Consider the following 13,901-nt stretch of genomic DNA (forward strand, 5'->3'; position numbering starts at 1 on the left):
TGACCCTTTGACAGGAAAAAGAAATCAAATCTGAGCGCAGTCTGAAGGGGAGAGCCAAGCGACGCTGTCTTACCCACTGAAGTTCACCTTTGTGCTTTTCACACCACCTCTAAGGAAGGATTTTGATTCCTTCCACATTTTCATTGCCAAGACAAGTGACTTCAGGGATGATGTCTTAACTACGTTGGGCTGAGGTCTTCATAATGTTGTTCACTATGTCCAAGTAATGTCATCAGGGACGGATTATGGGTTGTGTGGGCCCCTGGGCAAAACGTTCGCGAGGGCCCCCCACCACCACCACCACCACCACCACCAGCAGCACAACCACCACAATTCAAGGGCCCTTGGCAGCCAAACGCCCTCCCTATAGGGTCAGGGGCAGAATATAGGCCCTCTAAAATAGACAAACGAAAATACATTGTTGATAAGCGTTGCAAATTGTTTTGGGCTAGGGGCCCCACGGGCCCCCTGCACCCCAAGGGCCCTTGGGCAGCGGCCCCGCTGGCCCAGTCTGTAATCCGTCCCTGAATGTCATAAATCTGCTCCTTCACCTAGTTATGAAAGCCTCTACTCATTTTTCAGCTATTCTTTAAGACCCTGAGATACATATTGGGCCATATATAGCACATTACATATTTTACATACGTATTAATAACAGTCAAAATGACAATAATATTAGCAATGGTTGCAATGATCACGTGTAACATTTTACATTTAATTCACAGACACTTTTATCCTAAGTATTCAGTTCAATCAATATTATTTGTATAGTGCATTTTCACAACATTACATTGTCTCAAAACACTTTACAGCATCCCTGCCCAAAGCCCCCAGTGAGCAAGCCAATGTGCAGTGATGTGCACCTTTTTTTTGCTTTTCAGAAAGCATTGTCCGTCAGTCCCTGGAGCCACTAAGCAATTGAAATCACTCACTTAAACCAGCAACCTTCCAGTCACAGACACAGCATCCTAACTTTCTGACAGTTTTCAGGTGTGGAAACTATAGTAAGTCACCAAATAATTTACAAAGTACTCGTCACAGAAAATCAGGAACATTTGCCTCAATACAGTGTATATTTATCATTTTTCCTGGGCTTTTAACCTACAGTCCAATAGCTACAGAGCCTCCAGAACAATGCACTGCCTCTGCATGAGAATAAACACCACAAGGGATTCACGTAATTGCGTAATTGCTGCGTTTTAGCGTCCTGTGGTGAATTTTTCTCTCCTAGCGCTCGATTCGAGCTCCCAGTGGCTAAACCAACCATACGTTAATTTCATCGCTTATAAAGCATGGTTAATGTCCGCACACTCGATATGCGACCCTTAGCGAAGCCGGACGGGTAATCGTGCTTAATGTGAGCAGAGAATGAAACTCAGACATGATGAATGCAAAAGTACCCAAACCACATGGCGTCTTCCCGCTTAATGGGTCTTGCTCGTCCATATATGGCGCGTTCTACGTTCAATGTCCCCCTGGCACCATTACGGTAACACGCTTACAGCAAATCTATTTATAACTGAGCACTAAGGAAATGGAATCATGGGATGGCAAGCTGGCCATGGCATGTGATTCACCGATCCAAGGTCTCTTCACGGCCAGGGGGTACATATCTATGCTTCTTGGGGGGGGGGGGGGGGGGGGGGTAATTCTAGTGAAGTGATTCTAGGCCTTATTTAGGGTAACTTCCGCCACCCTACTTTTTGTCACAGTCCCCCTGATGAATTATTAATCCATCCGATACAAATGTCCAATCCATTTAGTAATTTCATCCTGTATTTCTTTGACACCCCCAAGGGCCATAGCCTAAAATCACTCCTGGGGAGGGGGGGTTACAATCAGCAGAGGATGTGATACAGGCAATAAAGAGCCAGATCAATAAGAAGAGAGCACATTTTTACCAGTCATGACCTCCTGTTGAGGAAGAAGCCATAAGCCTTTTATATTTCCCTTGGTTCACAATGTAGAATAATTACAATTATATGTAAAACCCATTGCTAAGCAACATATGGCATTGTGTCATAACTGGTAATGATTATGTCATAATTGTTCAACATAAGTGAAGCCACTTATGAGTGTCATAAGTGTCACTGTGTGGTAATAATCACAGAGATACATAAACACCCATTAATAATTGCTATGAATATGTCACTGGGACTCTCTATGAAGAATGTAAAATCGCACTGTTCTGCAGATGGTGTGGTTAAATCAGCTGGGGTATTCTGACTGTCCTGTAGAAGTGACGTATTGCAAGAATGAGCTGCATCATCGAGGCACAAATCCCAGCACTATTACACTAAACCGGCTGAGCACCACTGACCTACTGTCTTTATGACTCGGTCAAGGCCTGGAGTCTTCGTCCCGGCTCTACGTGTCTGGGGTTTGCATGTTCTCCCCATGACATTTTGGGGTTTCAAAACATGCTACGGAGAACTGGAGTTGCCAAATTGTCTGTATTTGTGAGTGAATGGCGTGTCAGTGAGCCTTGTGATGGGAGTGAATGGCGTGTCAGTGAGCCTTGTGATGGGAGTGAATGGCGTGTCAGTGAGCCTTGTGATGGGAGTGAATGGCGTGTCAGTGAGCCTTGTGATGGGAGTGAATGGCGTGTCAGTGAGCCTTGTGATGGGAGTGAATGGCGTGTCAGTGAGCCTTGTGATGGGAGTGAATGGCGTGTCAGTGAGCCTTGTGATGGGAGTGAATGGCGTGTCAGTGAGCCTTGTGATGGGAGTGAATGGCGTGTCAGTGAGCCTTGTGATGGGAGTGAATGGCGTGTCAGTGAGCCTTGTGATGGGTTGGATCCCATCCTGGATTATTCTTTGCCTTGCACCCATCTTCTCGGATAGGCTCCTGGACCCCACAACTCTGCACAGGACAAGCTGGTATAGAAAAAGGATTGATGGATGGATGGATGGATGGATGGATAGATGGATGGATGGATCCATGCATAGTTCTAATTTGTAGTTAGAAGGCATAATTCAGCCAGGGCTCTTTCATATGAGGCTTCTGGAGAGTTTATTTGAATTAAATCACTTAATCTACTAACAAGAGCAAGGAGATGGACGTCAGTGCAGCTCTGATGTTTCTCCGTCACCGTCCTGAACCTCCACTGGGTCATTTCCAACCAGAAAATGAAGAACAGCCATACCTGGGGAACCATGAAATGGATCACTGTACAATGAGCTCATTAAGTGGTATGCAGTCTCAGTGTTTTGGACTTATTAAGAATGATTACTTAGTTACGCAATCATGGGTATGAACATGGCAGAAATTGCTGTCATGTTCTTTGGGGTTCTGGGTTTAGCTGATATAATATCAAATGTCAAATTGGGACCTTAGATAGATGAATCGTCAGAGGTGGAGCAGGGGCTTTCAGAGCAGGGGTTGGTGACAGGAGGGCAGGGGGGGTCTAAATTAAATTACCCGGGGAGGGGGGGGGGGGGGTCTCCATAAACGCTTGCGATTTTTGCATGGTCGTCTGTTATGAAAAGGGGCACAATAACATTTGCTGGGGGTTGGGTGGGAATGGGATCCCTTGGTAAATTCTGCAGTCATTCATTTTTTTGCAAAATGGCATAATTAGCAGACAGAACATTAACAAAGATATTCATCAACTTATTATTGGTCACTTGTGTCACAGATGCAAGATGCAACTCCCATGAATGTAACACTTCAGTCAGAGTAAATTTACTGTTAACATTCCCGGCAGTAACTTGGCGGATTATTCTACAACATTGTTTATACTAGGGGCTTTTATTATTGCACAAATAGTATGATTGGTATACTGTGTATGTTTTATCTATCTATCTATCTATCTATCTATCTATCTATCTATCTATCTATTGATCGATCACTGCATTGCTTTGTTGTTCATGAGAGCTCCTGTATGGTGGCAGTGGGGGAACTTTGCTGCACCTCAGGCTGTTCTATTCAGGGGCCTTTGTTCTGTCGGTTCTGGTGTCTTTGTCCCTCGTGTTTTATGTTCTTTCATGTTTGTTTTTGTTGACTTGCTGCAAAACCAATTGCCCACTGCAGACAATAAATTTGAAAGCTGAAGTTGAGTTGGGTTGATTATTCATCAACATATCATTGGTCACTATTGGCACAGTTATGCGGCAACATCCATGAATGTAACACCAGTGAGATTTCGATTAAAGCGGAATATATTTTTTAAATAGATGCCTCATGGGGGTAAGGTGACCTTGTGCAACTATTTAGAATCAATTATACAAAAAGATTTGTGGATTTTATTTTGACAAAAATTACCCAGCCCTTATGGTATTTAACACCAGTGATGTGCAGAAGTTATTGCTGCCTGAAAAACAAAATCAATAAATAAATTAATTAAATTAGCAAGTATGGACCCACCTTCTCATTCCTTGAGATGTTTCCTCTATGATGATTCTTGACCCAAGGGAGCAGTTTGCTAGACCCAGAATCACTATGTTCTAGCTTCTCAGATGTTGACGTTTGGTTGTGTGACGAGCTGTTATCTTACAGATATAGAGTGACTCTGAATCATGATATATTAGAAAAATGAAACAAATCATGAGGGAAATGTGTTATATAAACATACATCAGCTGTATGAATTTACGTGTTTTTAACCTATGCATCCTCTGGGGCTCGTTTCTCCCTCCAAACGGAGAATGAGCCACACAGTGTATACAGCACTGTGCAAAAGTCTTAAGCAGTCAAAGAAAATGCTTGTATCTGGGGAAAAGTGTATAATTTCTCAGAAAAACAACAGTTTTGAACACTGGGATCTATGTAAATGAACAATGATGCAATATAACTAACAAGGCTTTCTTCCTTCCTGTTGGAGGTTCCCAAACCTCCCTTAGGGAGAGCAGCCATTCCAAGCACTTGTTAAATTTCACCACCAGTTCAGTTAATTAACTTTGTTAGCAAAACAATTTGATGAGGCATTGATTAAGCCAAGCTGGGTTTTCTAACGGTCAGGCCAACAAACACTTTTGTATATTGGATGGTTTCTGCAAATACCGGTGTGACTTTAGGAGAGGCTTTGTAGCGGCTAAGCTAACACACTTTTACAGACATAATATCATTTTTGATCGGTTTTATTTCAGTGACAGTCAAATAAATATTTTTTTTACTTTTTTGCTACCTAAGACTTTTGCACAGAACTGTATTTTATATATATCAGGAGAGCAGCATTCCTGTGTTACATGTATAAATAGGAAATGGGCTGTGTAGGACCTCTGTAGCTCCCTTTGGTTTACACACCCTTCATATTTGTCCAATTTCTTTTCCTTCCCAGTTTAGCAAGCTACACCATCACAACCGTTCCTGGGATATATGTAGGAGATTTACAAAAGCATGTAAATTTAATTAAGCTTGTGAGACTTTTAGTTTAGGGCCTCAATGTACTGTTTTTTAAATGAGGTGGGCGACATTATGCAGATGAAGGACATGATTTCTGAGATTCTTTAACTACCCAGTTGCTCTTACCTGGTCCGGTTGTCCTTTTTTAAAATCTGCCATTATACTCTGTAGTTCATGGTCACTTGTCCTGGTGAGCACAGATCAGCACGGCATTACGGGCTGTTCAGATGAGAAGCTCTTGCACACTGTCACAGCTCCTATCTGCTGAGCGGTGGCTGTTTGCAGGGAGGCGATTCAGTTTCCACAATCGGGCGATGGAGCTGTCTGTCAGATGCTGCAGGTTTCCCACCTAACAAAGAGGTGAATCATGGAGAACTGAGTCAGTCTCCAAAAGGTGGCCTTTCAGTTTGTTCCAGACAGCGATGTAGTTATGTGTGTGTGTGTGTGTGTGTGTGTGTGTGCATAGATAGATAGATAGATAGACCGATGCTTTACTAATCACAAAGGAAACTGCAGAGTTACACTTCAAGACATCTTCAGCACTTCGAAATTTGTGCAAAATTGAGCGTTATTAAATGTATAGAAGTCATAACCAGCATTACAGTGGCACACACAGCCATTTTATGGATGTAGATTTTGTTATTTGTTTTTTTGTTTTTCCCCGTGAGGTTTAAATTTCTTTTGGTCAATCTCATCTGCATTACAGAAATAACCAGCCTGATGCGATGCCACAGCGTCATTCTGCAAACCAAATTCGTGAGTCTGCGCCATTTCAAATCCACACGCAAGACACAGACAATACAACTGCACAGATATTAAAGATACTGAAACTATGTAACCATTATACATAACTGCCGCTACTTATCTAGTGTCAGCCATTTCATCTGCATCCGATCTAAGCAGAAAATAGTTTGCTAGTTGTGTTCAACGTGACACGGAAAAGGGTTTATTGGAATTCGTGGCTATCTAGCAAATGCTGAAGGACAGTGCAATTTGCACAAGAAAAACTACAAAGTGAGTTGGTCTGCCATCTGTGCTACCAAAGTACATAATGCAGCTTCACAGCATGTCTGTGCCAGCACATAGATTACACAGCTACCAGGCAGGTGTGTGTGATATATTCTGACAGTTTTAGGCTGATGCAGCATACGTGTTTGGGGCAACAATACAGAAACAATTCAGTTGCCTTCTTATAGCTGTAGTAGCCCATTTACTTGGTTAGCAAATGTAAACAGCTAAAGATAGCTAACCATGTTTACAGTGGCTGAGATGTAAGTTGTAAATATCGTGACGTGACAACTCGTACAAGACAGGAACGGTGAGGGATGGGGGAGGGGAATTAAGTGATGTGATCTGATGAAGGAAGCTCGCTCGTAGGCCTGGTTACCCTGCCTGCGAGTTTCCCGCAATAACATACCAATGTAGGTATGTTATTGGCTGACTGAATAATTAATGTATACGTTACATTTTTGGAAAATATTGGGTAGGCGCATACCCATCTAAATCGATTGATGCAACACCAATGCCACGCCATTACATGTTTCGTTGCTAGGAGACACTGGCTCTCCCAAACATATTCCAATTTTTCCGTCAGTCCTTAAATCAATTGAGTCAATGCAATTATTGGACATCAATAGACCTAACAGCTTAGGGTAAGACATGGCGTCCCTGGTACCAAAGGAGTAATCATCTACTGGAATTCCGACGCAGCGTTCCAATTATGATCAGTGGGTTTCTTTTTAAAATATCACATAGTGCATCAAGAATCGCTTCAAGATGTGCTGCGTGAAAACGTCAACAAAATAATCTTTTCTGCTCGATTTGCAGACTCTTGGACAAATCAAACATTCATTTTAGAATTGAAATGGTTGCCGGTATTGAAGTTAATATGACTGTATGAGGACATATTTTAAGCACTAAACGAGATCTCCTAATAGCTAACCGTACACTGTTCCTTACATTCATTTAACGTTATCCTGATCAATGGGTTATGCAAATACAGTTGCTGACAGAGGTGATTCTAGGGACAGGGGAAAACATAAAAACTCCCTCCAACTCACCATCCTCCAACATGGCAGAATTTATGTCTAAATTAATAATATCAACAAAGATAATTTAATTAGCAAAAGTCCTTTGTTTTCACTTTTGTGAAATACAGAATACACGAATAGGGCACATTTGTCGCTGCAATGTGTTACATAATTGACTGCCCTCAGGGGCCCCCTCTCAGCTTGGGGCCCCAGATAACTGCGACCTTGCCTGTCCTGTCACTACACCTCTGGTTACTGATGAAATTCTTTTTATTTTTATTGTCATGTTTTACTGTTTCATTTTACTTTAATTTTATTTCTATATCGTTATCACTTTTTTTTAACTATTTGTATTTGTATTACATATTTTTCTTTTGAATACAATCCAGGATCAGGTGTAAAAGGCATTTCACTACACACTTGTATGTTGAATGCTTGTTTATATGATAAATAAGGCTTGTATCTTATCCTGGCGCGGGTCTGGAACCTACCCTGAATATGGGTGTAGGACATGATTCTAGGGTACCTATGCGACGCTGTTTCAAGTTCAAAGGAGGGAATAAAAAAACAGCCTGACATGAAATACAGGACCAATGTGTCATGACCTGCTCGTCGGCTCCTCCTGTGTGCCACGCCCCCTGATTACCCACGTGTTCTTCCCCGATTGTATCCATCTGTGTCTAGTTATTTTGATCAGTCCTGTGTATTTCAGTCCGTGTCTTACCTGAGTCCTTTGTCTGTCATTGATGTTAGTAGATGTCCGTGATCCTGTTCTGTCCTGCCTGTCCCGCTCCTTTGAATAAATCCCTGGTTTACCCCGACTTCCGCCTGTCCGCCTGCTTCCTGCCCATTCGCCTCCCCCGTTATCACGAATCGTGACACAATGGCCTTCACATGTCTCAGCAGGAAAAAAGATTTGTTCCAAATATCATTTTAGAAGGAAAAATAAGTTGAATTTTTCATCTGGTTGGTGAATAAAAACCTCCTTTCACTGTACATATATGTATGCAATGCATTAATAAACACTAGAATCGGCTTCTTTCTCCACCAGTTAAGCCACCCTGTAGCAAAAGCTCTTCACGGTTAAAGTGGTAATTCTTAGAGTGCCTCACATACATGCATTACGGTAATGCAGTCACTCCTGAGGCAGAAAAAGCAGGAAATCCACTAAACCTGGGGAAGCTGCTGATGCTGCTCTAAAGAAATAATACGAACACAAAGAAAAGGTGTGTTGTTAGATTTTATGCTCAGACCTTTCCTACAATTTTGCTTTAACTTCTAGATGTTTTTTCTTTAAATTTGCTTTTGCGCACTGCATACATCTGTTTAGCAAACACTTTTATACAAAACAACATACAGTTGAGGAAACAAGGTCAGTCAGTTCCTGGAGCAACTGGGGATTAAGGGTCTTGCACAAGGGACCAAATGTTGAAATGAATCTGCCAACTACTTCCAATCACAGACACAATGTCTTAACCCAGCAAGCCAAACACTGCTTGTCAATATGTATAACAATAAGAGCCATTTAGTGTGTGTGAGATAATACTGTGAGAGTAAAAACGCCAATTTAATCCATATGAAGCATAGATATTGTATCTCAGCCTTACCTAATGTAGGTATCAAACTCTAACTTTAACCATAAGTAACCAAACAAAATACAAGACATTTGGCATTTTTAGTTTTTTTATCACAGTCATCGATTTTTATAAAATTGAGTTTATCCTTATGGGGACTGGAAAAATGTTCCCCATAATGTCAAAATAACAGGTTTTTATCATATTGTGGAGACATTTTGTAAGGTATACCTGGACCCACACAAAAGAATCAAATTCACAACCCTGGAATTTTGAAGTCACAGCAAAACATTAGCATTAACAACAAATCTTTACACTGATCAAATCATAGCTAACGTGTTGATGTAATTGCAAGTAGGCTAATAGCAGGAAGGCATTTGATTAGTGACACGGTCCGTCTTCTGGTCTTTATGGGGTGACACAGAGAATTCAATCCAGGTTTCTAACCAGAAGCTTGCTGACAAACGTGGGGTCTGGTTTATGGGCGCTGACCCCCCTAACCTCACCACAGATCTTCTGGATTGGCTCTCTGTCCCTTCAAAGCCCTCCTGATTATGATGTCTCTGGCCGATGTGCATTGTGTCAATCATAGGAAAGACCTTCTATTAGTACTAGGTCCTTCTAGGGGAACCTGGAGATTAATAACCCCCACAACACACACAAACATATGTCAGAAAGCTTTGATTTCATACAGCTTACATGTGCTCCTAGCCCTGGGCTCAAACTAGTGCAAGACCAGAAGCGAAGGACAGAAAGGATCTCATGGGGTTGTGGTGATGCCAGACTTCCACACCTGGATCTTGAAGCCCATAGCAGGAATTAAATCCCAACTGCAATGAAGGAGGTGTGACCTTGACAGACATGTCATATTTCCAATCCATAGAAATGCTTTTGACATGAGCTCACGCCATGACCTTTCCTCTTAGTGATTACATATTACAGTTTTTGGTGGTGTCCTGCTTCAGTTTATGCATTTCAGCACCATCATTATTTTCCTGATAATTTCTCAGTCAGCCTTTGAGTTAATCACGTGGACATTCAGACTGCATTTTTGATATTTCTCATAAAACATTTAGTTTTTCGCATTACTTTGGCACATTTCATGAAACACGTTTAACATTCTGAAGACTATAAGAGCATTTCTCAACACAGTTGCATACAGCATAAACTATGGTTAACTGAAAAAGCCTGTAACTTATGCAAAACAATTAACTCATGTCTCAAAAGCAAATAATTCCACCAAAGAATTACTCAGTGCCACTAAAATGAAAAGTACAATCAGCATCGTTTTAACCATGAGCATAAAGATGCTTAGATATTATGTCAGTCTGTCATGCTCCTGAGCTCCACAATGCTGAATGATAGTCAGTTCCCACTTTCTCATTGTCACTGACTGATGATTTTTCTTTAGCTGTTTAGCTGTTACTTATTCATACATTTTTGAGTGTAAAATTATTACAATGGAAAACTACATCATACATTTTGACCAACAAGACTAAAGCAACTGAAAAATGATGAAGATTGCACAAAACCATTTGCATATATTTACCGAAACATTTGGCAATTTGTGTGGAGCAATGAGAAATGACATTCTGCCGCGCAGAAGCGACATTACGGTGCGGGGATTACACTCGTTGTTTTGCAAATGTTAATTGTCATTTGAGAAATGCTCCAAAGCAATCGAGCCCGCACTGGTTCTCCCACTGCCAGTTCCTTCTGTGCAGTTGCAAGCAACAGAGACATCATTAGTTTTGTGATTCATCGGTGACAGGAAATCATGTCGCACATATCATTGGACAGTAGGGGGCAGTGTGATGGGCATTGTGATTGGAGTCGTCCATTTATTCAGTGGTCCTGGAAACCTTCTTTTCACAGGCATAGAGAGCTAATCCACAGGCCTCTGGGCCTTCAGGTGTGTCTGGCACTCATATTACTTCAGGTTTATGCTCAGTTAATTAATCGACTGTTATATGTTACAAAATTATACTTCCAGATCTGTTCCATAAACTGAACCCCACTTGTTGGTTGCCCAATGTACACTATTAGATGAGAACTTCCAGATTCCAGAGAGGATGAAGGCCAACCACAAAAGATTACAGCCAATGCCTGTGCTGCACGAACTACGACCAACAGAGTCCGGAGTGGTGTGACACCTCCATGCAGTCCGGGAGGGATCTGGTCATTCTCACAGGGAACAAAAGCCGATACAATCTGCAATCTGCTTCCCTTGCTGCTTGTATCATCTAGAGGAGAAGTTTCCTTGGCTACAGCTATAGTCACATGCTCTTCATGAGGGGACAACGAATGAAAAAGGGTTCAGATTCCATCCAATCAGACCTGGGATACTAAAGCATGTGACTGAGTACAAAAAAATCCCCCAGGCAACTGCTAGCCACACAAAATCACGAATGCTTTACATCTGACCTCAAACCTACACAATATAGGATTTCCGAAATAATAAAATGTTTAGAGGTCCAGGCTTTCAGTCCGTTGTCTTAGGAGACAGACTGTCATCAATTAATTTTATTCACAAGATGCTTTAGGACATGAATAAAATGCAGTTCAAATGCCCTTAAATTAGGTATATCAGGTAATATGTCTGCTGCTGTCACCAGACTGGTTCTGAAAGCACAGCATGAATCAGACCATCTGTCTGTGGGTTTACAATGTTACAGAACAACACGAAGTAAACATTTTCCTAAACATCATTAAATTTATTATTGCATTTATCGTTTCATGCTCTTGAGATCCACCTCTGTTGTCTGTGCACTGAGCAGCAGACAAGAACATTTCAAACACGGATTTCTGATTGCTGTCCCAGTTCTTTGCCATTCATTTTGTCTCTGTGCACAGAAAAGAATGAATATATAAAACGATGTTTAAAACATGAAAATACCACCAGAATTGTGGAATTATTTGAATTTTTAAATAGACTTTTTTAATCGTGATACAGATTGACTAGAAACATGAAGTACATTACATGAAATGCATATACTTACAGTTACTTTATAATTATTTTATTTCATTAAATTAATTTATTATTTTTATTATTTTTTAGTTAAGGGGAACTTACTGTGGTTTAATTTATCCATCTGCTGGTTACCATCTGGACAGGAAACAGTTCGATGTATAAATTCAACAAGCCAGTCCTAGCTGGTCCAAACCTAACTAGTTATAAAAATGCTATGACCATCTGGCATCAAAAAAAAGTCTGCATCTTATCAATCTTGCCCAGTTATATAAAATTTCCCAGACACCTTGAATTATTACAATCATCTGAATTCAGCCAATCTAGATCGTTGCTATATATCTATCATATCACGTGTTAGATTATAGGCTGGCCGTTTTTCTTCATGGGAAGAGTCAATTTGAACGTCTTCTCTCAACTCTCCAGTCCCCAGTAGGTCTTGAAGAAACAAGGAAACACCCTCAGAAAAGCTAATAAGAACCGTGAGGGTGTAAATAACCAGCTTCCGTCAACCCGGATTGACCAATCAACATCTAGGTGCTAATGGACACACGCCCCTTGACCTCGGATGCTTATGTTTTAAATCGATAATGAGTTCAGGGCAATTATCTAAGGCAACACGCTAAACTGGGAGGTGTACATGATAGGGTTTCGTAAAACTGGCGATGAATTTAGATAATGTTTAGGGATGATAATTGCATTTCATAAAAATGGTAGCAATATTTAATGAAGCTGTAGGGAGTGTTTCTACAATGGAACAGGCAATGTGAGGCTACACACTATATGAATAACCACAATGCCCAACAAAGTGCAGAGCAGATTACGTAAAATGTACAGTATAGAAGTGATGCTTCGTTTACCATATGCACGAGTTGAAGTGTATTTGAATGCTTCAGTTTTTACACACACACAGACATGAGAATGAAGCTTGGGGTCTGAGCACAGGGTCAGCTGGATGGTCTTTTTTTGTGGGGGTGGGGGGGAAGAGTATTGAGATATGAGTATTCTGCAGGAATGGCAGCGGGTTGGTGTGACGGGACAGTGCCAGGCTCCAGCCCCAGTCACTCGAGGGACTCCAGGTCTCACCCTGCATTCTCTGTCACTTAAAAGCATCTGCTAAATAAGTAAAATGGGAATTTGAAGTGGCGACCTTCCTTTTACTAGCAGAGAGGCCTGAGCCACACAGATGATTATGTAGCATGGGAAGCTCATAACTGCCTTCACACAGGAACCTTTTATTGTACTGGGTGCAGTAAGTAATTTCCTTTGTTACTCTACTGATAAGTGCCGCTGTCGTTTTGTGAAACTTGCTTCACCTGCGTCAGTCCAGTAATTGTGTCTGTTTTTTTGTCTGAGAAACGAAATGAATGTTAATGACGTTTAGTCCCTGCAGCCGACACAGAAAATCCCCAGCGATCTCTTCACGGATGAATGAGCTTGCCGTCAGATTACCTTACATTTAAATTTAGTTAAACTCCAGTCACTTGCTGTCATATTTCCAACTATATTGCAGCAATTTGGACAATCAAAACACATAAAGCAACTGTATATTGCTGGTGCATTTCATTTGTACTGGAACCTTCTAGAAATACTTGAAAACCATAGTAGGTACATATACAGGGGACTGGGTTTGTTGTTTCTGGGACCGTACCCAAAAAAGCAGTCCCCCCCCCCCCATTGTAGTGACTGTTTGTGGACAACAGGAGGCCCCAAACTTACAGACCCCCACTCAAATACATTGTTTGAATAGTGGTAAACACTGTATATATACTAGAGCTGTATATATACTAGGGCTGTTCGATTATGGCAAAAATCATATTCACGATTATTTTGGTCAAAATTGAAATAACAGTTATTTTACTCAATAACTAACTTTTTGCAATTGTTTTTTGCACGTCTTTTAAAGAATGGATTTACTTGAACCTGGAAGCAAAATTTAATTTAAATGAGAATTAAAGAGGTGCTGAAAAGGGGTGCACTGGATTTGT

At 41.1% G+C, this 13,901-nt stretch overlaps 1 long non-coding RNA gene across 1 annotated transcript; it reads right to left on the reverse strand.

Annotated features, from left to right (window-relative positions):
* Positions 1-4,378: 4,378 nt before the first annotated feature.
* Positions 4,379-8,172, reverse strand: LOC125724102 (uncharacterized). Its single transcript, XR_007387150.1, has 3 exons — positions 8,096-8,172; positions 5,468-5,690; positions 4,379-4,510 (listed from the first exon to the last, which is right to left on the reverse strand). It is a non-coding gene; the product is annotated as an uncharacterized LOC125724102 (long non-coding RNA).
* Positions 8,173-13,901: the final 5,729 nt, after the last annotated feature.

The sequence above is a fragment of the Brienomyrus brachyistius genome, unplaced genomic scaffold (assembly GCF_023856365.1).
Source record: "Brienomyrus brachyistius isolate T26 unplaced genomic scaffold, BBRACH_0.4 scaffold54, whole genome shotgun sequence".
In the NCBI taxonomy this organism is placed as follows: Eukaryota; Metazoa; Chordata; class Actinopteri; order Osteoglossiformes; family Mormyridae; genus Brienomyrus; species Brienomyrus brachyistius.